Source organism: Dasypus novemcinctus, chromosome 2 (assembly GCF_030445035.2).
Source record: "Dasypus novemcinctus isolate mDasNov1 chromosome 2, mDasNov1.1.hap2, whole genome shotgun sequence".
NCBI classification, from domain to species: Eukaryota; Metazoa; Chordata; class Mammalia; order Cingulata; family Dasypodidae; genus Dasypus; species Dasypus novemcinctus.
The window spans coordinates 41,900,369-41,926,601 of NC_080674.1; the positions used below are offsets into that span (position 1 = coordinate 41,900,369).

The 26,233-nt window shown below is 41.1% G+C and overlaps 1 long non-coding RNA gene across 1 annotated transcript in view; it reads right to left on the reverse strand.

Annotated features, from left to right (window-relative positions):
• Positions 1-25,169, reverse strand: part of LOC111761412 (uncharacterized) — a 38,599-nt gene extending 13,430 nt beyond the window's left edge. The window contains exon 1 of the long non-coding RNA XR_002794786.3: positions 24,901-25,169. This is a non-coding gene — a long non-coding RNA (uncharacterized lncRNA). The remainder of the gene's footprint in view (positions 1-24,900) is intronic.
• Between the last annotated feature and the right edge of the window lie 1,064 nt (positions 25,170-26,233).

A 26,233-nucleotide genomic window follows, 5' to 3' on the forward strand; every position in this document is an offset into this window, starting at 1 on the left:
TACTACTTAAACAAAATATAAAAACAACAGTCCTAAGTAAGAAATCACTTTGGAAAGATTATTTATCTTGAAGGCTGGTACTCAAAGAATAGCAGGTTTAATTAGGGGAGAAGAAGGAGGCAATGGAATATCTATGAGGATGTTTAAAGGATTCCACAGATCTGCCAAGACTTCAGAAGATGCCAACTTGGTTCTTTGTTTAATCTAATTTAATTATAAGCCCTAGCATAGTTAAATCCCTAGTGCTACTCTCTGATTTATTAGATTACTTGCTTGTATTTTGGCTAAAAAAATTGGACCAAGAAAGGAGAAGGACGAAGCATATTTTTCTGATGAGGTAAATGGGAAACATTGGAAGAAAGTGGGAAGAAGGGCAAAGTACATGTTTCACTATGTGTGGGAAAGAAATTACCTGGTGTGGAATTAACTGAAGTAGAAGAGATGAGAGTCTGTGCTCCTTCCAAGTTCTGTCTGGATAAGACAATTAACTTTCCACACTAGTCACCATCCATCTATCTATCCATCCATCTATCCACATATTTATTCAACTGATATTGCTTGAGTCCCTACTCTTCTATGCCTTTGAGAATGTAACATGAATAAAACAATGTCCTGTCCAAGCTTTTAAGGAGATTAAATTCTAGAAGACAGACTAAACAAATAAATACAATCTATAAGATACCATGGGATAATTGCTACAGAGAAAGATAAAGCAGGGTAAGGGGATGGGGAGCACCCATGGGGCAAGGGGGTTCAAGTCTATATGAGGTGGCAAGACAGGTTTTCCTTGATAGGATGATGTTTCAGTAGAAGTCTAAGGGAAGTGAGAGAGTGAGCCATGTAGTTGTCTGAGGGAAGAAATTCCAAGTGGGTAGAATGCACGTAGAAAGGCCTGAGGTAGAAATGGGCAATCTGTGTTTAAGAAGTGGCCTGGTTGCCAGATAGCTGGAGTGAGGCAGAGTACAGTGGTAGACAAAATCAAAAAGATAGCAGGGGGTTGGATTGTGTAAAGTCTTGAAGGACATGGTGAAATGGGTACCTCCTGGAAGGTTTTGAGCATAGGTGTGACATACTGTGACGTGTTCTTTAGGGAATCAGACTGACTACCATGTAGATAAACTTTTGTCCAGGATCAAGAATGAAAGTTGAGCAATGGACCTGAGTGCTGGGAGATGAGATGACGAGAAGTGGTCAGATATATTTTGAATGTAGAACCATCAAGATTAGCTGATATTTGGTGGCACCTTCAGCTCATTGGATTGGTTAACTACAGAAAGGTAGATGGTAAAGTAAGGAGGAAGCTCCTTTTGGGTGTAGGATAAATGTAGTAGCTGGGAGTTCTTGACTCAGGATCTTGTCCTATTTGAGTCTTAGCAATGTAGCTACCGCAGGAGGACAGACAGGGAAAATCTGGCCTCTGTACTTTGACGCATCCACCACTAGTACAATGGGGGAGTGTGCTCATTTCTTTAACCTTTTATTCAACAAGTACTTATGAGATCCTAGTGTATACCAGGCACAAGGCCAAATCCTGGAAAGAGAGACAAGTTGGTGAACAAGGTTCCTGACCTCATGGAGCTTACATTCTAATGACTAGATTGCATTATGGATGTGAGTATAATTTCCCAGCATGCCTTGCACTTTCTCACTTCTGTTCAATTTTTCACATGCCATTTCCTATTTTATTAAATGTTTTCCTTTCACTGAGGTATATTTTCACCTATCAAAGTCCTCTCAGGGTCAGCTCCCATGTAACCTCCTCCACAAAGCCTCCTTGTAGAGGTCAGGGAAAAGATCTTTTTCTACTTTCACTTTTCACAGACCTTTGTTGATGTTTTTCTGTAGCACTCATTAAACTAGAATATGCTTGACCTACCTCTACTACTTAACTGTAAAGTCCTGTACATGAATCTTTCAATTCATCTTACATTGGCCATAGCACTTAGTTCATGATTGATAATCAAATGTATTTTCTTAGCATGGTAAAAAATGATAATAGTACATGGGAAGCCAAAGTCCAGGCAACTTGGCTATTATCTCTTCTAAGGGAGGTATCTGATTTGCTGGGGGTATAAGTTCAGTTCCAGCTCTAACACATTTTTATAAAACTGGGTGGTTTTTATATTCTGAAGTTTTGATTATATTGACAGGCATTCTTTTCTTTGATTTCATATGTGACGGTTTTCTAAATGGTGAGAAAAGCAAAGAGACAGGTTGTTGAAGACCAGATTTCGTAACCAGGACCATTGCACAGCTGCTCTTACAAGGGATGCAGCATGGGGTTTTGTGTGCTTAAAGTGCCTCAAATGTATTTTCTGAGCATGGCAAAATATGATAATAGTATACTGGAAGCCAAAGTCCAGGCAAGTTGATTATTAGCTCTTTGGATGGGGGTATCTGATTTGCAAGGGCTGTAAGTTCAGTTCCACCTGGAATGGGATCTGCTGTGTTTCAGGACGCTTGATATCTACTCTTCTGAATAATAGTATACAGATCTAGATCAATGGTGAATCTATGGGGAAGGGCTGCATTAGAAAGAGTGTTTTGTCCCTAGGGAAGAAACAAGGGACTCCCTCTCCCAGCCAGGTCTGTGGGATACCCCAGCCAGCCAACCCATTTTCCTACCTCTTCCCTTCCTCTTGGCAAGATCCCCCTCATTTGTCATCAGTACAATGCAATTGCCAGAGAGAGAGAGTCAGTTAGTCTCTGCATTCATTCTTCTTTCTGCTTCAGTTCTGTAGTTCCTTCAGGCCTCTCTATAGTGGCAGCCTTCCCCTTGGCTAAAAAGTGGTTTGGTCCCATTCCCTCCTGCCTCAGTCACATGGGGTTAGTGCCAGGGGAAGCTGCATGGCCCACAAGACAGAGAGTGGGTCCTTTCTTTGAGAACCCAGTCCCATAGCAACCCATCAGCATGTCCCTGTCCCGAGCTGGTCTTGTCTTACAAAGCTCACCACTGCCTTGAATTATTCATCAGCTCTTACAGAGAAACAAAAGGCAGAGTCATTCTGGCTCCTCCAGAACTGACTGTCCTACTCTCTGACCTCAGGGAAACTTAAAATTCACCGTGAGCTCCTGGCCTCTCCAGTATACTTTGTGAAGGGACAGGAGCATGTCCCATCTTCTCTTTCGAGAATACTTGAGTCCTGCTTAGTGAGTGTGTCTGACCAGTTGGTCCTTCAGGTTGCACTTTTGTTTCTCTTCTTTCCATTCATTAGAAGGACAGCAAGTATCCCAGGCTTCCCATTGTATGAAACTTGATATCTTGATGGATACGAGGGGTCAGGATAAATTCTCTGTATTGGTCCTTGGGATGTCCTGGTCATGCTCACCCTCCAAGGCTTCCTTTCCTTCAGAGTAACTCCACACCTCTGGTTCTCGGCAGCCCTGCTTCACATAATAACATAGTGGAAGGAAAAAAAAAAAAGACATTCTCCCAGTCACCACTGAATTTAAACCTTCTACCATTTCTAACTCCCCACTACTCCAACTTTCACTTTCAACCCAAGTCCTTAATTCCTACTTCACTAAGGAAGTACAATCCACACAGCAGAAACTGTTTTTCTCCCTCCACTTCTAAGTTTATTTTGATAGTTAATTTCATGTGTCAGTTTGGCTCGGTTGCGGTGTAAAATTGTTTGGTTAAGCAAGCCCTGGTCTGATGGTAGCTGTTTGAGGGTATTTCATAGTTAAATTTGCATTTATAATCAGTTGATTGCATTGACAGATGATTGCATCTACATTCAACAAAAGAGATTACCAAAAGCAATGTCGGGAGTCTCCTAATGCAATCAGTTGGAGGTCTTAGAAGCCAAAACTGAGGATTTTAGAAATCACAAACTTCTGCCTTAAGTTCTGCCCACCAGCATCCCCTGGGGAAGTTGGACTGAACTTCAGTATCAACTTTATCAGAGTTTTCAGCTTGTGGCCTGCTCTGTGGAAATTGGACTTGCCAGCCCCCAAGATTTCATGAGTAAATCCCTTGTAATATGTATATTATAAGTGTGTGTGTGTGTGTGTGTGTGTGTGTATTTACTGTCTTTTCTCTTTTTCTGGAGAACTCTGACTATTACACTTACTTAAAGTGGTGCCTACCATCTCCATCACCACCACCTTCTCCCTCCCTGACTTAAAGCAGTCTTCTCTTCCTGTAATGATACTCTCATTAGCTATGCCCAGGATCTTCTCTCTTCGCCTAAAAACCCTGCTCCTTCCTTAATACCCCATGTGTTAATTTTCTAGATCTGCCATAACAAATTTCCATAAACTGCATAAACTTTAGTCTCTCATGGTGGTGGAGGCTAGAAATCCAAAATCAAGTGTCCACAGAGCCCTGCTTCCTCCAAAGTCCCAAGGGGAGAATCCTTCCTTACCTCTTCCAGCTTTTTGTGGCTCCTGGTGTTTCTTGGCTTGTGGCAGCAGAACTCCATTCTCTGCTTCTGTATTCTCAGGGTCTTCTTTCCTATGTCTCTGTGGCCTTTCTCTTATAAGGAAATGGGATGTAGGCCCACCCTTAATCCAGAGTGATATCATGTTGGGATTCTTAGTTACATCACCAAGGACCCTCTTTCCAAACAAGTTCACATTTACAGGTACTGAGGCTTAGAACTTGGGCATACCTTTGTGGGCGATATATTTCAGCCCACTACAGTCCATCCTCTGGCCCCCATTCATATCTGTCCCCCATGCAAAATACATTCCCCTTTCACACACAGAAATCTCACCCTATTATATCAACTCCTAGTCCTAAATCTTATTTAAATATCATCAGCTCTAAAGTCCCAGTCTCATCATGTAAAGCTCTTAACCAGGTGTAGGTGACTTTAGGTGTGATACATCCTGAGGCAAAACTTCTCTCCATCTGTGAACTTGTGAAACAAGAAAACAAGAAAACAAGAAATAGGATACTCTTATTCCAAAAGGCAGAAATTGGGAGGAATAAAAGGGTCAGTGGTCCCAAGAAAGTTCAAAATATAGCAGGAAAATTTCACGAGCTTTCAAGGCCTAAGAAGAATCCTCACTGACTTGATCCTTTGCCGTCTGGGCCCTATGGCTCTCTGCTCTGGGCCATAGCAGGTTCCTTCAACCAGCTTACTTGTGTTTCACCTCCTCTTACAAAAAGGAAGTGTGGCACATTAATTGGGAGCTGGAGGCAAGGAATTAAGTGCTGGCACTATGACCTTGGACAGCTGTAGGCTGTCCGCAGAAATGTGGTGGTTAGGCAATTATCAGACTTCTGGTAGAGTTAGTAACCTCTGATGATCAAAGGTAATGTGGTCCCCAACAGATGCATGTTATGATGCAAACAAGCTTTAAATCAGCTTCTGCTACAAACATTATTGACAAGTAGGCACAAAAACAGTCACCCCAAATCTGTTCTGGTAAGCGTGGTCTCTCCCTGCTCTGTCCTCAGGCACTCCAGCAAGTATCTTGCATAAAAATATCATTCCGAGATAGAAAGGCTATGGTACTTTGAGTCTTTTGTTGACCCCAGAAAATTATATTCTTAAATTAATCCATTCCTGTGGGTGTGAATTTATTGTAGTTGGGAACCTTTGATTAGATTACTTCAGTAAGCATAGTCCAGGATGGGTCTTAATCTCTTACTGGAGTCCTTTATAAACTTGATGAAGATACAGAGAAAAAAGACTGCAGAGACAGAGAGAAAATCACAGGGGCAGAGAGAACACCATGTATTAGTCAGCCAAAGGGGTACTGATGAAAAATCCCAGAAATTGGTTGCTTTTTTAAAGGGCTTTTATTTGGGGTAGACGCTTACAGTTATCAGGCCACAAAGCATAAGTTACTTCCCTCATCAAAGTCTGTTGCCATGTGTTGGAGCAAGATGGCTGCTGATGTCTGTCAGGGTTCAGACTTCCTGAGTTCCTCTCTCCCCAGGGCTCAGTTCTCTCTGGGCTCTGCTGCTCTGCTCCTCTATGTGCTCACTTCCCAGGCTCCAACTCAAACTCTCAACTTTGTCCTTTGCCATATCTTTTATCTGTGAGTCCCAACCCCTTGGTGGCCCTACTGATGTGGCCAATCAAAGTCCTAATCATAATGTAATCAATTAAAGGTGATACCTCTGACAGACCAGTTTACAAACATAATTCAATAACTATTTTTGGAATTCATAACAATGCCAAACGCTACTCACCATAAGAGCAAGAAGCTGAAATCAATAGAACCCAGGAGAGAAGCTAGAAACTGAAGCAATGAGACCCAGAAGAGAAGGGAGACACCACCAAATGCCAGATTTCATCTGATGCCTTGATTTGAACATTTTTCTTGGCCTCAAAACTGTAAGCTTTTAAATTAATAAATCCACATTGTAAAAACCAACCCATTTCTGGTATACTGCCTTGCGACGGTTTGCTCGGTTGGTAGAGGTGGGGTCTGGCTGCGGACGAGGGGTCGGTCCAGCTCTGGACGAGGGGTCGGTCCCACCTGGGACGAGGGGTCGGTCCGGCAGCAGACGAGGGATCGGTCTCACAAGGGTTTGCGCGGTTTGGCTGACGGGGTCGCCCGGCGAAGCCGGCGACGAAGGGGTCGCCCGGAGAAGCAGGCGACAAACTGGGGACAAGGGAGGCCAGGCCCTTGTCGGGGGCTCTCAGGACTGGAGGGCGCACGGCAGAAGAACTACCGCGGAGACAAGGTAAACACGCAAGTCCACTTTACTGAGGGAGAGGCAACAGTTTTATAGGGGCTGGGGAAGGCTGATTGGTCGAAGCCACGCCCTGTTCTGATTGGTTGCCGGCGAAAGGTCAGTGGGCGGTACTGGACGGGGGAGGGGTGGTGGTTAGGGATTGGCTGTCGCTGTTGCTGGGGGAAGGGGCAGGGTTTAGGGATTGGTGGCTGCTGTTGCTGGGGTGGAGGGCAGACTTGAGTTTCCCGCCCACGCCTGGCTGTTGCTGCTGTTGGGGGAGGGGAAAAGGGCGGGCTGGATTTTTCCACCCACGCCTGGCTGTTGCTGCTGTCGGGGGAGGGGAAAAGGGCGGGCTGGATTTTTCCGCCCACACCTGGCTGTTGCTGCTGTCGGGGGAGGGGAAAAGGGCAGACTGGAATTTTCCGCCCTGCGCCTGCGCAGGGAGAAAGAAGAAGAAGGGTGCTGCCCCACAGGCATCAGGTGGCGCCATCCGGGAGGAGGGGCGGCCGCGGAAGCATGGCTGCCGAGAAGGGGAGACCCGAGGGCACTCTGCGCCCATGCCGAGCTTCCTTCAGGGGTGGCAGTGAGTCCGACCAGCCACCCTATTATGGGGGCAGCGGCTTGGCCTGCGGCGGCTGCTCCCCCGCCAGGCCAGCAAACCACACTTCAGCCCGAGGGGTGACCGCACTGCCTTGTCAGCCTTTAGCAAACTAAAACACAGGACAATACTCTGTCACCAGGACCAGCCAGGCAAGACTGGGGAGAAAGTACAGGGGACAAGAACACCTGTGGACTGTGGATTACTGATTAGTAGCCTTCAAATGCTAACTACCTAGCCCTAGGGTTAAAGTTATATTACACATACAAAATCACACTGATGTACATGCTGAAATATTTTTAAATAAATTAGCACACAAACAGTATAATATTAAGTGAGTTAACCATTCTGTACCTCAGTTTCCTCATTCTGGAAAATGGAAATAATAACAGTATCTACCTCATAGAGATGTTGTGAAGATTATATGAATTAATCAATGTACACAGCACATTTGTCTGTTATCTTTTTTTCCTTATGTGCCCTCATAATTGTATTTTTTAAATATACTTTTATTCGAGAAGTTGTGAACTTACAAAATATCATGCATATGTAAGGAATTTCCATACAACACCCCTCCTCCAATACACCACACCATTGTGGAAAATTTGTTACAGATTATGAGATAGTATCACCAGACTATTACCACTAACTATGGTCCACAGCATACATTTGGCATATTTCTTCCATACCCTACTATTATTAACCCAGTATATCTTTAGCATTGATACAAAAATATTACAGTATTGCTGTTGACTATAGTCCATAGGTTACATTAATGGTATTTTTCCCATGCGTCTCCTCATTCCTAACATCCTGCAATAGTGACATATATCTGTTCTAGTTCACAGAAGGACATTATTGCATTTGTACTATTAACCATAATTCTCATCTACCTCTGGGTTTACTATGTTATTGAGTCCCTAGATTATCTCTAGTTTTCTTTCAAATGATATTTACATCTCTAGACTGCCCTTTTCAGCCACAATCCCATTTATAAACTAGCTGCATTACTTCTATTTAGTATTATGTGCTACCATCAATTCTATCCATTTCCACCCTTTCACAGTTAATTAAAACTTCTACATACATTAAGCATCAGTACTCCTTCTTAGCACTCCTCTTTGCTCCTAAAACCAACCCTCTAGGTTTTAACTTCATGCACTTATTCTTGGTATTTAGTTCATATTAGTGAGAACATGCAATATTGTCATTTTGTGTCTTTCTTATTTCACATAGCATAATGTCTCTAAGATTCATGCCTGTTATCATATCACATCCTGTGATGGCTATTGTGTCAACTCAACCGGATAATTGTGCGCAGTTGTTTGGTCAAGCAAGCACTGGGCTAACTGTAATACAAGGGCATTTATGGACTTAAGTCACCATTGACTTTACTGCAGTGGTAAATCAAAAATAGCTGGTTATAATTATATCAGTCAGGGAGATTGCCTTCAGCAGTGAGTGATGCTTAACTCAATCAGCTGAATCCCTTAAAAGGGGAAGTGATTCCAGCATTGAGAATTTCCCAGCTCGTCTTTGGACAGCCAACATCTCCCAGAACTTGTCAAGAATCTTCACTGGACTTTCATCAGAGCTCCTGGTTGCAGCCTGCCTGTGGAACTTGGACTTGTGCATCCCCATGGCTGTGTGAGAGACTGATAAATCTCTTACTATCAACAGATACCCCTTGTTGACTGTTTCCCTAGTGAACCCTGACTAAAATACAACCCAACTTCATTTCTTCTTATGGTAACATAGTATTCCATTGTATGTATGTTCCACATTTTGTTTATCCATTCATTGGATGATGGACACTTGGGTTGTTTCCATCTTTTGACAATTGTGAATAATGCCACTATGAGCATCAGTGTGCTGATATCTGTTTGCACCACAGTTTACAATTCTTCTGGATGTACTACTAGTGGGGGAATTTCTGGATTATATGGTGTTTCTACATACAGCTTCCTGAGGAACAGCTAAACCATCTTCCACAAAGGCTGCACCATTTTACATTCCAACCAACAGTGAAGGAGTGTTCTTATTTCTCCACATCCTCTCCAGCACTAATTGTTTCTGGTTTTTGGAGTCATGGTCATTTTGTGTGGTGTGAGATGATATCTCATTGCATTTGATTTCCATAGCTAGTGGTATTGAACATTTTTCATGTGCTTTTTGGCCATTTGTATTTCCTCTTTGGAGAAATGTCTACGTCTTTTGCCCATTTTTTTTATTGTATTGCTTGTTCTTTTATTGTTGAGTTGTTATGATCTCCTTACATAGAAGGGAAATGAAACCATTATTGGACATGTGGTTTCCAAATATTTTCTCCATTGAGTGGGCTGCAGTTTCACCTTCTTGACAAAGTCCTTTTAATCACAAGTGTCTGTTTGAGGAGGTCTCATTCATCCATGTTTTCTTTTGTTGCTTGTGCTTTTGGTGTAAGGTTTAAGAATCTACCATCTACCAGCAGGTCTTGAAGATGTTTCCCTACATTTTCTTCTAGGAGGTTTATGGTTCTAGTTTTTATATTTAGTTCTTTGATCCATTTTGAGTTAATTTTTGTTAAGTGTGAGAAAGTCCTCTTTCTTTTGGATACAGATATTCAGCACCATTTGTTGAACAGACTATTCTGCCCCATCTGGGTTTGAAAAATCACTTGACTGTAGATGTGAGGGACTGTTTCTCAACCATCATTTCTGTTTCATTGATCTATGTATCTATATTTATGCCAGTAACAACCTGTTTTTACCACTGTAGCTAGGTAATATGATTAAAAGTCCAGAAGGGAGAGTCCTCCAACTTCACTCTTACTTTTTAAGATGTTTCTGGCTATCTGGGACCCCTACTCTTCCAAATAAATTTGATGGTTGTGTTTTCCATTTCTTTAAAAAACGATGGTGGAATTTTTATCAGGATTGCAGTGAATATGTGTATCAATTTGGGTAGAATTGACACCTTTTTCTTTTTTTTTTCTTTTCTTTTTTGAATTGACACCTTAATGATATTTAGTCTACCAATCCATGAGCACTGATTGTTCTTTCATCCATTCAGGTCTTTTTAAAAATTTCTTTTAGCAATACATTGTAGTTTTCTGAATACAAGTGCTTTATATCCTTGGTTAAGTTTATTCCTAAAGATTTGATTTTTTTAAATTTAATGGAATTTTTTCCCTAACTTCCTCCTCAGATTGTGCATTAGTACTATGTGGAAGCACTAGTGATTTTTGTATCTTAATCTTGTATCCTGCCACGTGATGAAATTGTTTATTAGTTCTAACAGCTTTGTTGCAGATTTTTTGGACTTTCTAAGTATAGGATCATAATATCCTTGAATAGCTAAAGTTTTACTTCTTCTTTTCCAATTTAGATGCCTTTTATTGCTTTTTCTTGCCTGATTGCTCTAGCTAAACCATCTAGCATTATATTGAACAACAGTGGTGACAGTGGGCATGCTTGTCTTGTCCCCAATCTCAATGGGAAAGCTTTCAGTCTTATCTGTGAGTTTTTCATATATGGCCTATATCATGTTGAAAAAGTTTCCTTCAATTCTTATCTTTTGTAGTATTGTTATCAAGAAAGGATGCTGTATTTTGTCAGATGCCTTTTCTTTTTTTTTTTAAAGATTTATTTATTTACTCATTTCTCTCCCCTTCCCTGCCCCCCACCCCAGTTTTCTGTTCTCTGTATCTATTCACTGCATCTTCTTCTTTGTCCGCTTCTGTTGTCAGCGGCACGGGAATCTGTGTTTCTTTTTTTATTGTTGTTGTGTCATCTTGTTGTGTCAGCTCTCCATGTGTGCGGCACCATTCCTGGGCAGGCTGCACTTTCTTTTGCACTGGGCAGCTCTCCTTACGGGGTGCACTCCTTGTGCGTGGGGCTCCCCTACGTGGGGGACGCCCCTTTGTGGCACGGCACTCCTTGCTCACATCAGCACTGCACATGGGCCAGCTCCACATGGTTCAAGGAGGTCCAGGGTTTGAACCTCGGACCTCCCATCTGGTAGATGGACACCCTAACCACTGGGCCAAGTCTGCCGCCTCAGATGCCTTTTCTGCATCAATCGATAGGATCATGTGATTTTTTTCTTCTTTGATATATTAATGTGGTGTATTATGCTTATAGATTTTGTTGTGTTGAACCACCCTTTCATGCCTCATATAAAACACACTTGATCAGGATGAATAATACTTTTAATGTGTTGTTGGATTTGATTAGTAACTATTTCGTTGAGGAGTTTTGCATTCATGTTCATTAGGGAAATGGGTCTGTAATTTTCTTTTTTTCATAATATCTTTTTTCCTTCTTTTTTATAAAATGTTACATTAAAAAAATATGAGGTCCCCATAAACTCCCCATCCCCCTCACCCCACTCCTCCCACATCAATAACCTCTTTCATCATCATGGCACATTCATTGCATTTGGTGAATATATTTTGGAGCACTGCTGCACCACATGGATAGTGGTTTACATTGTAGTTCACAGTCTGCCCCCAGTCCACCCAGTGGGCCATGGCAGGGCATACAATGTCCAGCATCTGTCCCTGCAGTACCACCCAAGACAACTCCAAGTCCTGAAAATGCCCCCATATCATATCTCTTCTTCCCTCTCCCTACCCTCAGCAGCTACCATGGCCACTTTCTCCACATCAATGATACAATTTTTTCCACTACTAATAACAATAGTTCCATGGTAGAATATCAGTAAGTCCACTCTAATCCGTACTCTATTCCTCTACCTGTGGACCCTGGGATGGTTATATCAACTCCCCCTCTATATCAAAACGGGGCTTAGATTCCACATGGATGATGGATCCAATTCTCCTGCTTGCAGTTGTAGGCACTCTTGACTCCCTGGGGTGGTGGTTGACCTTCTTCACCTCCCTGTTAGCTGGCCAGGGTAAATCCAATAAACCAGAGGGTAGGAGTTGCAAGTTTGCTGAGGTTCAGGGCCTGACTGTCACATGGACAGTCCAGAGATTCAGGTCTCCTGAGTATACACCAACCCGATATCTTTGACTTTGATATTAGGGTGATAGTGACTTCACAGAATGAGTTTGGTTGCATTCCTTCTTGTTCAATTTTTTGGAAGAGTTTGAGTAAGATTAGTATTAAATTGTCTTTGAATGCTTAATAGAGCTCACCTGTGAAAACATCTGGTCTTGGGCTTTACATTTTGGGGAATTGTTTGATGATTGTTTCAATCATTTTACTTCTGATTTGTTTTTTGAGGTCTTCTATTTCTTCTAGAGTCAGTGTAGGATATTTGTACATATTTAGGAATTTTTGCATTTCATCTACATTGTCTAATTTGTTGGCATACAGTTGTTATAGTAGCCTCTTATCTCTTTTATTTCTATGGGGTCAGTAGCAATGTCCATTTTCATTTTATTTATTTGCATCTTCTCTCTTTTTTGTCAATCTGGCTAAAGGTTTTGCTAATCTTCTTGAAGAACCAACTTTCGTTTTTTTTAAAATTCTCTCTATTGGTTTTTGTTCTCCATTTCATTTATTTCTGCTTTGTTCTGTTATTTTATTCCTTCTACCTGCTTTGGATCTTTCTAGTTCCTCCAGCTGTGTAGTTAGGTTATTAATTTTAGCTCTTCTTTTTAATGTAAACATTGAGAGCTATAAATTTTCATCTTAACACTGCCTTTACTGTGTCTCATAGGTTCTGATATGCTGTGTTCTCATGTTCATTTGTCTTGAGATATTTATTGATTTTTATTGCGATTTCTTCTTTGACCCACTGATTATTTAAGTGTGTGTTGTTAAATCTCCATATATTTGTGTATTTTCCCTTTTTTGGCCTGTTATTGATTTCCAACTTTATTTCATTATGATCTGAGAAGTGCTTTGTATAATTTTGGTCTTGTTGAATTTATTGAGATCTGCTTTGTGGCCCAACATTTGGTGTAGCCTAAAAAAGATCCATGAGCACTTATAAGAATGTACATTTTGCTGTTTTGGGGTGCAATGTTCCATATATGCCTATTAGGTTTAGTCCATTTATCATATTATTCAAGCTCTCCATTTCTTTATCGACCCTCTGCCCACATGTTTTGTCCAATGCTGAGAGTGGTATATTGAAGTCTCCAACTATTATTGTAGAGACATCTATTTCTCCCTTCAGTTTTGCCAGTGTTTGCCTCATGTAATTTGGGGCATCCTGGTTAGGTGCATATACATTTATGCTTGCTATTTCTTCCTGGTGAAGTTCTCTTTTTATTAATATATAATGCTTTTCCTTGTCTCTAATAATAGTTTTACTTTTAAAGCCTATTTCATCTGATATAAGTATAGCTACTCCAGATTTTTTTTTCCCTTTTGGTTATTGCATGCATGGAATATCTTTTCGAGCTTTTCACTTTCAATCTATTTGTATAGGTGAGTCAGTTGTAAATAGCACATAGATAGCTTGTACTTTTTTGTCCGTTCCTCAATCTGTGACTTTTAATTGGGCAGTTTAATCCATTAATATTCAAGTTATTACTCTAAAGTCAATTCCTACTCCACCCATTTTGACCTTTGGGTTTTTTCTGTCATATTTTATTTTCACCACAATTCTTCATTTTAGTTACTTTTACAAACATAATCTTCATTTTTAGACTCTTTTCCAAGCCTCTCTCTCTTGTCTTTTCTTTTCAGACTGTAGCACCCCCTTTAGAATTTCCTGCAATGCTGGTCTCTTGGTTACAAACTCTCAGTTTCTGTTTGTCTGTGAATATTCTAAATTCACCCTTATTTTTTAAAGACAATCTTGCTGTATATAAGAATCTTGGCTGGCAGTTTTTCTCTTGCAGTATCTTAAATCAGTCATACCATTGCCTTCTTGCTTTCATGGTTTCTGATGCAAAATCAACTGTTAATCTTATTGAGTATCCCTTGTATATGATGCATCACTTTTCTCTTGCTGCTCTCTTTGTCTTTGGAATTTAACATTCTGATTAGTATGTGTCTTGGAGTAGATCTATATGGATTTATTCAGATGAGAGTACATTGTGCTACTTGGACATGGATATCTATGCCCTTCAATAGAGTTGGGAAATTTTCTACTATTATTTCTTCAAATACTCCTTCTCTTTTTCCCTTCTCTTCTCTTGTGACACCCATGACATGTATGTTTGCACATCTCTTGCCATCATTTAGGTACCTGGGTTTCTGTTCAATTTTTTTTCATTCTTTACTTTATCTGCTCTTTTGTATGTTTGCATTCATAGGCCATATCATCAAGCTTACAAATCCTTTCTTCTGCCTCCTCAAATTTGCTGTTACATGCCTCCAGTGTATTTTTATTTCATTTATTGCATCTTTAATTCCCATAATATCTGTTATTTTTCTTTGTATGCTTTCACTTTTTTCTCTGTGCTCATGCAGTGTCTTCCTAATATACTTAATCTCTTTTGTCATCTCATTGAATTCACTAAGGAGATTTGTTTGAACATCTGTGATTCATTGTCTTAACTCTTTTATGTCATCTGAAGGCTGATCTTGTTCATTTGACTGGGCCATATCTTCCTGTTTCTTGGTATGAATTGTAATTTTTTGTTGGTGTCTTGGCATCTGGTTTACTAGATGTATTTATTCTGGGCACTGTTTCCCTCTTCGTTTAGGGCTTTCTTGCTATTTCTACCTTGCTGGTTGTGTAGTAGGAGTGAAGGATATAGTTGGTACTGTAAGTCGTGGAAGCTGAAGCTGCCTGCATTGCCCCAGGAACTGATGAAACTTCTCCCCCTTTCTCCTCTGCCAGGGGTCAGATAGAGCTGGTCATGTATAGTAATCCAAGCCATACAGGTCAAGACCACCTGTCGTTGCCTGGATAGACTGATGAAGTTTTATGCCCCTTCTTCTCCCTGCCTTGGGCAAGGATGGAGATGCAGGTGTGGGCATAAATCTAAGCCATGTGAGTCCAAACTGGTCACAGTTGCCCAGGTAGGCTGACTTAGCATTGGTCTCCTTCCTCCCCTGCCAGGGGTGGGGATGGGCCCTCTGGAATGCCCAAAAATCTAATCTGTGTGGGCTCAAAGCCCCTGCAGTTGCCCTGAGATGTTGAGGTTGTATCGTCCTTTCTGCCCTTTAAGGGGTGGGGATGGAACCACAATGCCCAACAGTCCAGTCCATGGAGGCTGAAAGTGCCTGCCATTTTCCAGAGAAGCTGAAGAAACACCAGGCCCCTCCTATCCTATGGGGGGCAGGGGTGGAGTCCCAGGTGGGGATGGAGCCACAGATGTCCAACTATTCAGTCTGTGTGGATCTAAAGCACCTGCAATTACCCAGAGAAGCTGGGGAAACACCACTCTCCTTCTAGTCCTATTCGGGGTGGGGGTAGAGCCACAGGCTCCAAAATTTCAGTTTGTGCAGGCCCCATGCACCTGTAGTTGCCCAGAGAGAAAACACAGTTCCCCTCCTATCTTATTAGGGGGCAGGGATGGAGCTACAGGTGTCCAAGTATCCAGTCTGTGTGGGCTGAAAGCACCTGCAGTTGCCCAGAGAGGCTGAAGAAACAACAGCCCCCTCCTACCCTATGGTGGTGGTGGTGGTGGTGGTGGGGACAGGGAGAGAGGCAGAGCTAGAATCAAAGGTACCCAAAAACCAGGCTGTACAGGCCAAAAGTGCCTGCAGTTGCCCAGAAGCTGAGGAAGCACAGTTCTCCTCCTATCCTATAGGGGCAGGGATGGAGCCTCAGGTGTCTGACTATCCAGTCTGTACTGGCTGAAAGTACCTACAGTTGCCTGGAGAGGTCATTGCAATTCTCTCTCCAGGTTCCTCCCTGCTGGAGGTTAGGCTGGGGCTGCAATCCAATCTGAGTGGAAGGAAGCCAGTCCCTGCCATCACCATGATTTACCATCAGCCCTGTTTCCGCTAATGCTGGGGGTGAGGTTAAAATGGCAGCTACTAGCCTCTTTCTGACTTGGACAGGTTCAAACTTTAGCTGTTCTTAGGATTATACTTTAGCCAGCTAAATTTACTAATCAGCAGCTGAAGTCAGTGCCTGACTGTCTCTTCTAACCCTGTTTTTGGGAAATGGAGCTTCCCAATTCAACCACAGAAGAGCTCCTAAGGTAGCTTGAGCTATCAGAGGAGGATGGGCACCAGCCTCTGTGGCATAGAATGCTCTACTCACTGAATTTTCACTGCAGATGAGCAGTGTCTTCCTTCCATGCTTTCAAATATGGTTGCAGGATGCTCCTCTGGTCTCCTGGATCCCCCAAACAGATGTATTAGATAGCTCTGGATGCTTACTAACTGTCCTGTAGGATGAGCTGACTTTTGGAACTCCTTACTCTGCTGCCATCTTGCCCCTATCTCCTATTATCTTTTTATAAATTTGCTCATTCCCATCAACCTACAGAATTATTCCTTAGGCATTACCTTCCCATCAATTCACACTCTCTTTACTGCTAAGCTTCTCCAAGACTAACCTTCACTCTATGTCTGTCCTCAATCAACTTCATACCAATTTTCAACTTTATTCTATGATTTCATCATATTTCCTTACTCTGTAGAATGAAGTGTTTCAATTCAGAGTACATCTGCTTCATATTCTCCTGGAAAGCCAGAAGAGACACCCTGACAGTACAATGCAAAGACAAGTCAGAGATACATGGGGCACAACTCTGAGCCCAGGAAAATTGCACAGTGAGCTGGCACCTCCTCCCCCACCCTTTTTCTTTCTACATTATCTGCCACCTTCTAGTGTAGAAATCTACAAAGTTCTTTTTCTGGGACTTCCTAATATTTTTGAAAAAAAAGATAAAATGATATATCCCCTCACACATTTTTAATTTGACATATAAAACTTTCATCACAAGTTTCAATAATTGCAAAGGATATAATTTCCAGTACACTGATTTTAAAATTGTTAAATCACTCAGTATTGGATATCCAGCTTGCATTTAAAAGCCACATGGACAAACTCTTTAACAGACAGAAATTTTCCATCATTTATTTTTTCCCTTGTATTCCTATTTTCATCCTGTGTCACTCACTGAATTTTATCCTAATATGATATACTTTTAAGTTTGAGTCTTTTATTTATCACCATATCAAAATTTTCTGCAGCAAAATATGTACATGTTATTTTATATATTGTACTTTTTCTAGATTGAGTATATATTATGATTATTAATACTCATCATAAAACTTAAAATTTCTTGTCACCGTAGAATGCTACATGTTAAGAAAAATTCTGGGTTTATTTATTAGTACAATTTATTTTAATACCCAAAATTGAGTAAAGTAGAATAATTTGAATATAAAAACTTAAAAGAATCATTAAACATAAAAAAGTAAATCAGCCTTCTTTATATTAGTTTATGATTTGTGGATGGATATAATGCTGCTTATTACTAAAATAAACAATATTTTGTGGAAATTATGGGCAAAAGGAGAAGCTATTTGGCCAGTAAATTAGCAGGAAAGTTGAAGCACGAAGGAGACTTATATTCAAATTTTTAAAAAAAAGACTATAGATTTACAATATCCAAAAACCTTTTGGGAAAAGCTAAAGAAAGTGGTTACCCCATGATTTTGAGTAAATGTTTAAGAAAATACCCCAAACAGGTTACTTTACTTTGAAGATGTAATCTTAATCTTTTCTCCTCCTCCTCCTTGAAATCAATGCAAAATATGTACTTGAGACACAGATATCAATATTTCAAATTGACCCTTTATTTGGTGCCCTGTAGGACTGTCTCAGGGCAGCAGTGCCTTGTAATAATATGTTGCTTGCATGATAGATAGGTCTTCCTTTCTATGAAAGAGGAGATAAGGAATGAGCACTAATGAGACACTGAAGATGTAACTTCAGGGAAATCAGTTTTAGGAAGGAGAATATATGGAAACTAGGATATGGAAATTGATTCTCTAAAAAATACCCACACCCATATACTCCATGAAAAGTTTTTGTATGCCCTCAGCAGTAGGCATGCCCCAGTTTACAGGTTGTTCTGGGGTACCCTGAGTCTACATTCAGTCCCTTGCCTGTGCCTGCCCCCAATAACCATTTTCCTCAAGCCAAAGGTCAAAAGCCCCATATCTGCACAGGCCAACTAAAGTGGTCTTCCTCCAAGTTCTAGGCACTCATTTCTTCTTTCTTTCTCTCCAATCTTCCAAGCACAACCTCCATTCCCAGGAATCTCAGGTCTCGGTGTCTGATGTCATACCGTATAATGTGCACACTGATGAACTGAGACCTTCCAGGTATATCATTAGCAAGTCAAAGGTAGATAATTTCTGAAGGCCTTATCTCTTATCTCCTGCATCCTTTCTGCATTCCCACCTTCCCAATTCTTCACTACCCCAGAGTGATAAGCTGCAAATGCCCAAGGTGCCAACCAGAAATGCCTTCTGAATATAACTTCAGTTTGCTGGGTAGAGTTATCCTTGACCCTACAGCTCAGGAGACTCTCCAAAGTCCCATTTTGGAGGGAGACAGAGGAAGAAGGAGGGGTGATGGAGTGTCAAGTGTGGTCATGAAACAATGTAGAATTGGAGGGGCACTAGATGTCTTAACAGATTAGAAGCTTCAATATTAGAACCAAGTAACCTGACTGGTGTTCACCCCAACCCCTTACTCTTGCCTTCACTTGTTTCTGCCATTAGAAGATTATCAAACCAGAGCAGAGGAACTAGATTTGAACAGGGGCAAAAGAAAGTGGTGACTCCTTCATCTTGAACTCTGCTTTCCAAGGGTAATAGAGGAGGTGGGGAACAGGTCTCAGAGTATATTGCTAAGCAAAACAAGATTTCCTTGGTAACATTTCACTTTCTTTTCCAAATTCTCCCCAAGCCCTCCCTTTACATTTTTTTCCCCTTAGGCACTCAGTAGAGGTATTTTTAGGCTGAGGGTCACCCCAGCTGGCAGCAGAAGAGAAACACCCAAGCACCTGGATCCTTTGCAGTTATCTTAACTCAGGAATCCAAGGGTTTCTCCTACTTCAAGCCCCAGCCTGACAATCAAGAAGTTTCAAGAACTTTCTGGAGATGGAGGCACATGAACCACTGGATCTGGATGAGTGATCTGCTGAATAATTCTGTACTATAAACTAATTTATTCATTTGTAATTTTATCAAGTTGTAGTTTATAACATGCTTATTGAGACTTTTGACCATATTATATCAAGTTATGCTTAACAAAATGTTTAATGACTTCTGTGGACTAACAAGACAATATGCCTTGAGTGTGATGTAAGTATTATCGTCCTCATTTTGCACATGAGAAATGAGTAGTTTGCCCAAACTCACAAGTCACTGTCTGATATAGAGGAAATGTGAACTTGGGTGTTTCTTTTATCTGATTCCAAAACCACATTTGTCCATGACTATGTGGACAACTTCTTAGCCTGGCATTCAAGTCTTTAATAATCTGGCCCCTTCCTACATTTCAGACCTCCTTCTCCTTAAATTTCTTCCTATATATACTTGCTATGAGAACCAAAATACATAATAGTCAGTGTGGCAGGCACAAACCAATCACCAGACACTGCTATAAAGGACTGAACTGCAGAACTGCATATGCCCTGTGCTAATTCAACTCTCCACCCTGAGGCTGCCTACCATCTTCCCTGGATTCATAACGTCTCCTTAGCCTTGACATTCACTCCTATGTCACTCCCCAAGCACTTTCTCTGCACTTCTCTTATGACCTTCATTACTTTCCCCTGTGGAAGGACAGGATTCTCCCCTACCAAATCCTGTCTCTTAGAGCACCATTTCATATCATGGTAGAATATAAAAGGGAATAATTTAGTTGATTCTTGGTAAAGTAAGAGAAAAGGAAGAATCCCATTAGCAAAATAACTCACTGGGGTGGTGCTATCAGTCTGTCAAGATCAAGGTTAAGATTTGATAGGTTTATAAGATTTTTAAGATTTTTCTTATCAGACAGAATCTTCATGCAAAACTAGTACTTGATTTTCTTTCCTTTGCAATGACAAAGTATCCTTGGATTATTGGTCTACTCTTTTTTTTTTTTTTTTAAAGATTTATTTGTTTATTTATTTCTCTCCCCTTCCCTCCCCCCACCCCAGTGTCTGCTCTCTGTGTCTATTTGCTGCGTCTTCTTCTTTGTCTGCTTCTGTTGTTGTCAGCAGCACAGGAATCTGTGTTTCTTTTTGTTGTGTCATCTTGTTGTGTCAGCTCTCCATGTGTGAGGCACCATTCCTGGGCAGGCTGCACTTTCTTTCGCGCTGTGCGGCTCTTCTTACGGGGCGCACTCCTTGCGCGTGAGGCTCCCCTAAGCGGGGACACCCCTGCATGGCACGGCACTCCTTGCACGCATCAGCACTGCGCATGGGCCAACTCCACAGGGGTGAAGGAGGCCCGGGGTTTGAACCACGGACCTCCCATGTGGTAGACGGATGCCCAAACCACTGGGCCAAGTCCGTTGCCTATTGGTCTACTCTTAATAAGAATTAATAAAAGGTTTTTCTAAAACATCTGAGTAACCTGCTTAGAGAAAAAGATTCTACATCTTATCAGAAAAATCTCTTGTGCTTTATAGACTTTATATAAACATCATTTCATTGTTTTACAGAATGTCTTCTCACTTTTGAAATAAATTGTTATTTTACCATCAAAAAAAAAAAAGAACAAATTGGTTTTTTGTTTTTGTTTTTGTTTTTAAATTTGGTCAAATGTTTGTTGAATGAATTAGTGATTCACTCTGAAGCTAGACCAGGAAAGACTTTTTCCATCTTTACCTCACCTCACAAGCAGGAAGAAGGCAGAGAGTCAAAAGACAATGAAGACACCGGGGATTACTACACTGAGATAAGAAGATATGAGAAGCTAGATAGGTAGGGACTACGTTGCCCACTGAAAAATGGGCATGTACTATGATTGCTTTCAAATTTATAATTTCAGTTCTATAATCTTAGAAATTTAAAATTTCATAAACTTAAAATCTCATAAATTAAATATTTCAAATTCATAATCACTATGGATCTAACACATACAAATGGTAATTAGCAAGACCCATGTTAGTATCAACATTCAAATGAATAGTAAGTGTTGGGCTGGTCATAGAAGCTTTGAGATCTGAGCTGGGCCTTGAAAAATGTTTAGAATTTGGGACTGGGGAGTGGAGGTGTATGGAGATGGAAGGTATGTCAGACATGGCTAAGGATTAAACATCTGGAAAGAGTCCAGCTTCAGGAAGCATCTGATTTTGCACAGGAGATACTTTCCCACCATCATGCACCTATCTCGTTGTGTCAACCTGAGTCTTGCCTTTCTTCACGTTTACTTCCTCTGCTATACTGCACCATCTTTTTCTCGTACTGCTTATAGTCTCTCGTTCCTAGTGGAAGATGGAGATGAGCTACTGGTTAACATGATATGTCTTCCCTTTCTTTCTTGGAAATAAAACTAAGTGCTGGCCAATGGGATATAAACACAAATGGTGTGCACTTTGTGAAAAATGTCCATAAAGGGAAGTAGCTTATCCCACCCCTACCCCTGTCTCCTTCTTGCTGAATGGAATGAGGATCATGAGATATGAAATCAATAAGATTTAAAGAGTCTGGGTCTGTGACAACAAGAAATTTCTTGCCAGTGCTGCATTGTCCTCAGACTTCTTTTATGTGAAAAAGAAATACCTAATGCTAATATTTTCATTTCTTGGAGTTGTGTAAACTGCAGCTGAGTGTAATGCTAATTTTATACTCTATGGAACAGACTTCACATAAGAAGAATTCATTTGGTAAATTAAGAAAAGGAAAAAATATCACCCTACTTAGATATTGAAGAAATGCCAATAGAAACCTTGTGTATTAGTCAGCCAAAGGGATGCTGATGCAAAATACCAGAAATTGGTTGGGTTGTATAAAGGGTATTTATTTGGAGTAGGAGCTTACAGATATCAGGCCATAAAGCACAAGTTACTTCCCTCACCAAAGTCTATTTTCATGTGTTGGAGCATGATGGCTGCTGACATCTGCAAGGGTTCCGGCTTCCTGGGTTCCTCCCTTCCAGGGTCTTGCTTCTCTCTGGGTTCAGGGTTCCTTTCTTCCCAGGGCTTACATCTGTTTCTTCTGTGAGTTTACTACCTGGGTAAACATCTGTTCTTCTGTGCTTCTTCCTGGGGCTTACATCTGTTTCTTCTGTGAGTTTACTACCTGGGGCTCCAGCTTAAGGTTTCAGCATCAAACTCCAACAACATCAAAACTCCAACATCAAAAACCCTCAACTCTGTCCTTTGCAATGCCTTTTATCTGTGAGTCCCCAGCCACTAAGTGGTGGGGACTCAACTCCCTAATGACATGGCCCAATCAAAGCCCTAATCATAACTCAATCACGCCCAGGTACAGCCCAGATTACAAACATAATCCAATATCTACTTTTGGAATTCATAACCATATGAAACTACTACATCTTGGGAAACGGACTTTGGCCCAGTGGTTAGGGCGTCCGTCTACCATATGGGAGGTCCGCGGTTCAAACCCCGGGCCTCCTTGACCCATGTGGAGCTGGCCATGAGCAGTGCTGATGCGCGCAAGGAGTGCCGTGCCACGCAAGGGTGTCCCCCGCGTGGCGGAGCCCCACGCGCAAGGAGTGCGCCCGTGAGGAGAGCCGCCCAGCGTGAAAAGAAAGAGCAGCCTGCCCAGGAATGGCGCCGCCACACTTCCCCGTGCCGCTGACGACAACAGAAGCGGACAAAGAAACAAGACACAGCAATAGACACCAAGAACAGACAACCAGGGGAGGGGGGGATATTAAATAAATAAATCTTTAAAAAAAAAAAAAAAAAAACGACTACATCTTGAAATACCATGTGTCTGCAAAACTATAAAAAAGGAAAGAAAGAAAAATGATAAACCTCAATGATGGTAAGGCTTCAGGGAAATAGTGAAATATTATAAATTGGCACAACTCTCCTGGAAAACACTCACCCCTTAGATCATTTGCCTTAAATATGCTTATACACTATTATCTAGTGATCTAATTCTTGAAAGTTTGGAAAATGTATCACAAGGAATGAATTCAAAAGTAAAAATTCATAAAAACAATCATGACAGAGTTATTTTAAAAGCAGAGGGGAACAGACTTGGCCCAGTGGTTAGGGCGTCCGTCTACCACATGGAAGGTCCAAGGTTCAAACCCCGGGCCTCCTTGACCCGTGTGCAGCTGGCCATGCGCAGTGCTGATGCGTGCAAGGAGTGCCCTGCCATGCAGGGTGTCCCCCCTACGAGTCCCATGCGCAAGGAGGGCGCCCCGTGAGGAGAGCCACCCAGCGCAAAGGAAAGTGCAGCCTGCCTAAGAATGGCACCACCCACATGGAGAGCTGACACAAGATGACAGAACAAAAAGAGACACAGATTCCCGTGCCACTGACAACAACAGAAGCGGACAAAGAAACAAGACGCAGCAAATAGACACAGAGAACAGACAGCGGGGGGGGGGAGGGAAGAGAAATAAATAAATAAATCTTTAAAAAATTAAATAAAAGCAGAAAATTGAAATTGCCTAAAATTAAATATGTACAACAGAGGAATGGGAAATGATGACATATCAAGGTAATTGAAAACCATCCAGTCATTCTAATAATACTATAAATACCATGAACTAAGTTGGAAACATAAGATAGTTAAGGAAAAAATTACTTCCGGAAACTGTATTTATAATAGTCAAGTTCTGACTGCTCAGCCTTGTGCCTTTAATCCATTTTAAGTTTATAATTCAGTGGCATTAACTATATTTATAGTGTTGCACTTCACCACTATCCATTACCAAATTTTTTATCACCCCAAACAATCTCTGTAACTATTAAGCCATAACTCCTGATTGTTCCTTTCCCCAGCCTTTGGTAACCCGTAATGTCTATGAATTTGCTTATCCTAAATATTTCACAGAAGTGGAATCATATTATATTTGTTTCTTGTGCCCAGTTTATTTCATTTATCATAATACTTTCAAAATTCATCCATGTTGTAGCACAAATCAGAACTTCTATTCTTCTGTGACTGAATAGTATTCCATTATATATATATACTACAATTTGCTTATTTATTCATCTGTCAGGATGCTTGGGTCATGTCTACCTTTTGGTAGACACAATGAAAATTGGTTTCTGTTTGTGTTGCTTCCTTCAGTTCTTTGGGGTATATAACTAGAAGTAGAATTGCCAGGTCATATGGAAATTCAATGTTTAACTTTTTGAGGAACTTTCAAACTCTTTTCCACAGCAGTTACACCATTTTACACTCCTACCAGCAATGTGCCAGTGTTCCATTTTCTCTACATCCTTTTCAAAACTTGTTATTTTCCATTTTTAAAATAATAGCCATCCTAGCAGATGTGAAGTGGTAGCTCATTGTGATTTGAGCATCTATTCAGGTGTTTATTAGTTTTCTTTGGAGAAATATCTATTTAAGAGCTTTGTCCATTTTAAAATTGGATTGTTTTTCTTTTTATTGTTGAATTGTAGGAGTTCTTTCTATGTTGTGGATATTATTAAACCCTTATCAGATTTCCAAATATTTTCTCTCTTTCTGTAGGTTGTATTTTCACTTTTTTAATGTCTGTATTAGTCACCCAAATGGGTGCTGATGCAAAATACCAGAAATCGGTTGGTTTTTATAAAGGGTATTTATTTGGGGTAGAAGCTTACAGTCACAAGGCCCTAAAGAGTCCAACTCAATGTACCATAAAAAATACTTTCTCACCTAGAGTCTGTTGCCACGTGTTGACGCAAGATGGCAGGCAATGTCTGCGAGGGTTCAGTCTTCCTCCTCCTCTCAAGGCTCTATGCTCCCAGCTTCTTCCAAAATCAGCTGTAGCCTGGAATAAGTCTCATCTCTCTCCTGAGGCTTGTTTCTTTCCGGGCTCTGCTGCTTCTGCTCATTCCACAAGGCCAGCTGTAGAGTATCAGGCTAATGACTCATCTCTCTTCCTGGGGCCTCTGCCATGTCTAATGGAGCCTTCACTCCTCCTTCCTCACATATCTGCTTTTCTGTGTGTTTACTTTCCTGGGCTCCAATATCAAAACTCCAAACTCCTCCTCTACCACGTCATTTTCTCTGTGAGCCCCCACCCACCAAGGGGGAGGGAACTCAATGTCCTACTGATGTGGCCCAATCAAGCCTTAATCATTAATTTAATCAAGTATAACTGAAACCTCTGAATCCAATCCAATATAATATGCCCAGAGGACAAGACCAGTGCACAAACATAATCCAATATCTAATTTTGGAATTCATGAACACTATCAAACTGCAACAATGTCTTCCCCCCTTCCCCCCCTCCCCCCTGCTGTTTTGTCTTGTTATCTTCTGTCAGTGGGTACTGGGTTCACCATGCAGGCACTCAGCTCACCACGTGGGCACTCACATGGGCACTTGGCTCACTGTGCAGGCACTGGGCTTGCCAGGCAGGCAGTGGCTCACCGCGCAGGCACACTTTCTCTTTTTCACCCAGAGTTCCCAGGGACCAAACCCAGATCCTCCCATATGATAGGCAGAGGCCTTATCACTTGAGCCACATCTGTTTCCCTACAATGTCTTTTTTATTTTTTTGATTTTTTTATTATCTTTTTTATTAAAGATACATAGATCACACAAAATGTTACAATAAAAAATATAAGAGGTTCCCATATACCCAACTCTCCACAACCCCCACTCCTCCCACATTGACAACTTCTTTCATTAGTGTGGTACGTTCATTGCAATTGAATACATTTTGGAGCACTGCTACACAGCATGGATTATAGTTTATGATGTAGTTTACACTCTCTCCCAATATATTCAGTGGGTTATTGCAGGATATATAATGTCCTGCATCTGTCCCTGACTGCAATGTCTTTTGATGCACGAAAGTTTTTAATTTTGATGAAGTCCAATATATTTTCTCTTGTTCATGTTTGTGGTATTCTATTTAAGAATCCATTGCCAAATACATAAGCCTGAGGATTTTTCCCTAGATTTTCTTCTGAGTTTTATGGTTTTAGCTCTTATATTTAGTTCACTGATCCATTTTTAACTAATTTTTGTATATTGTGTG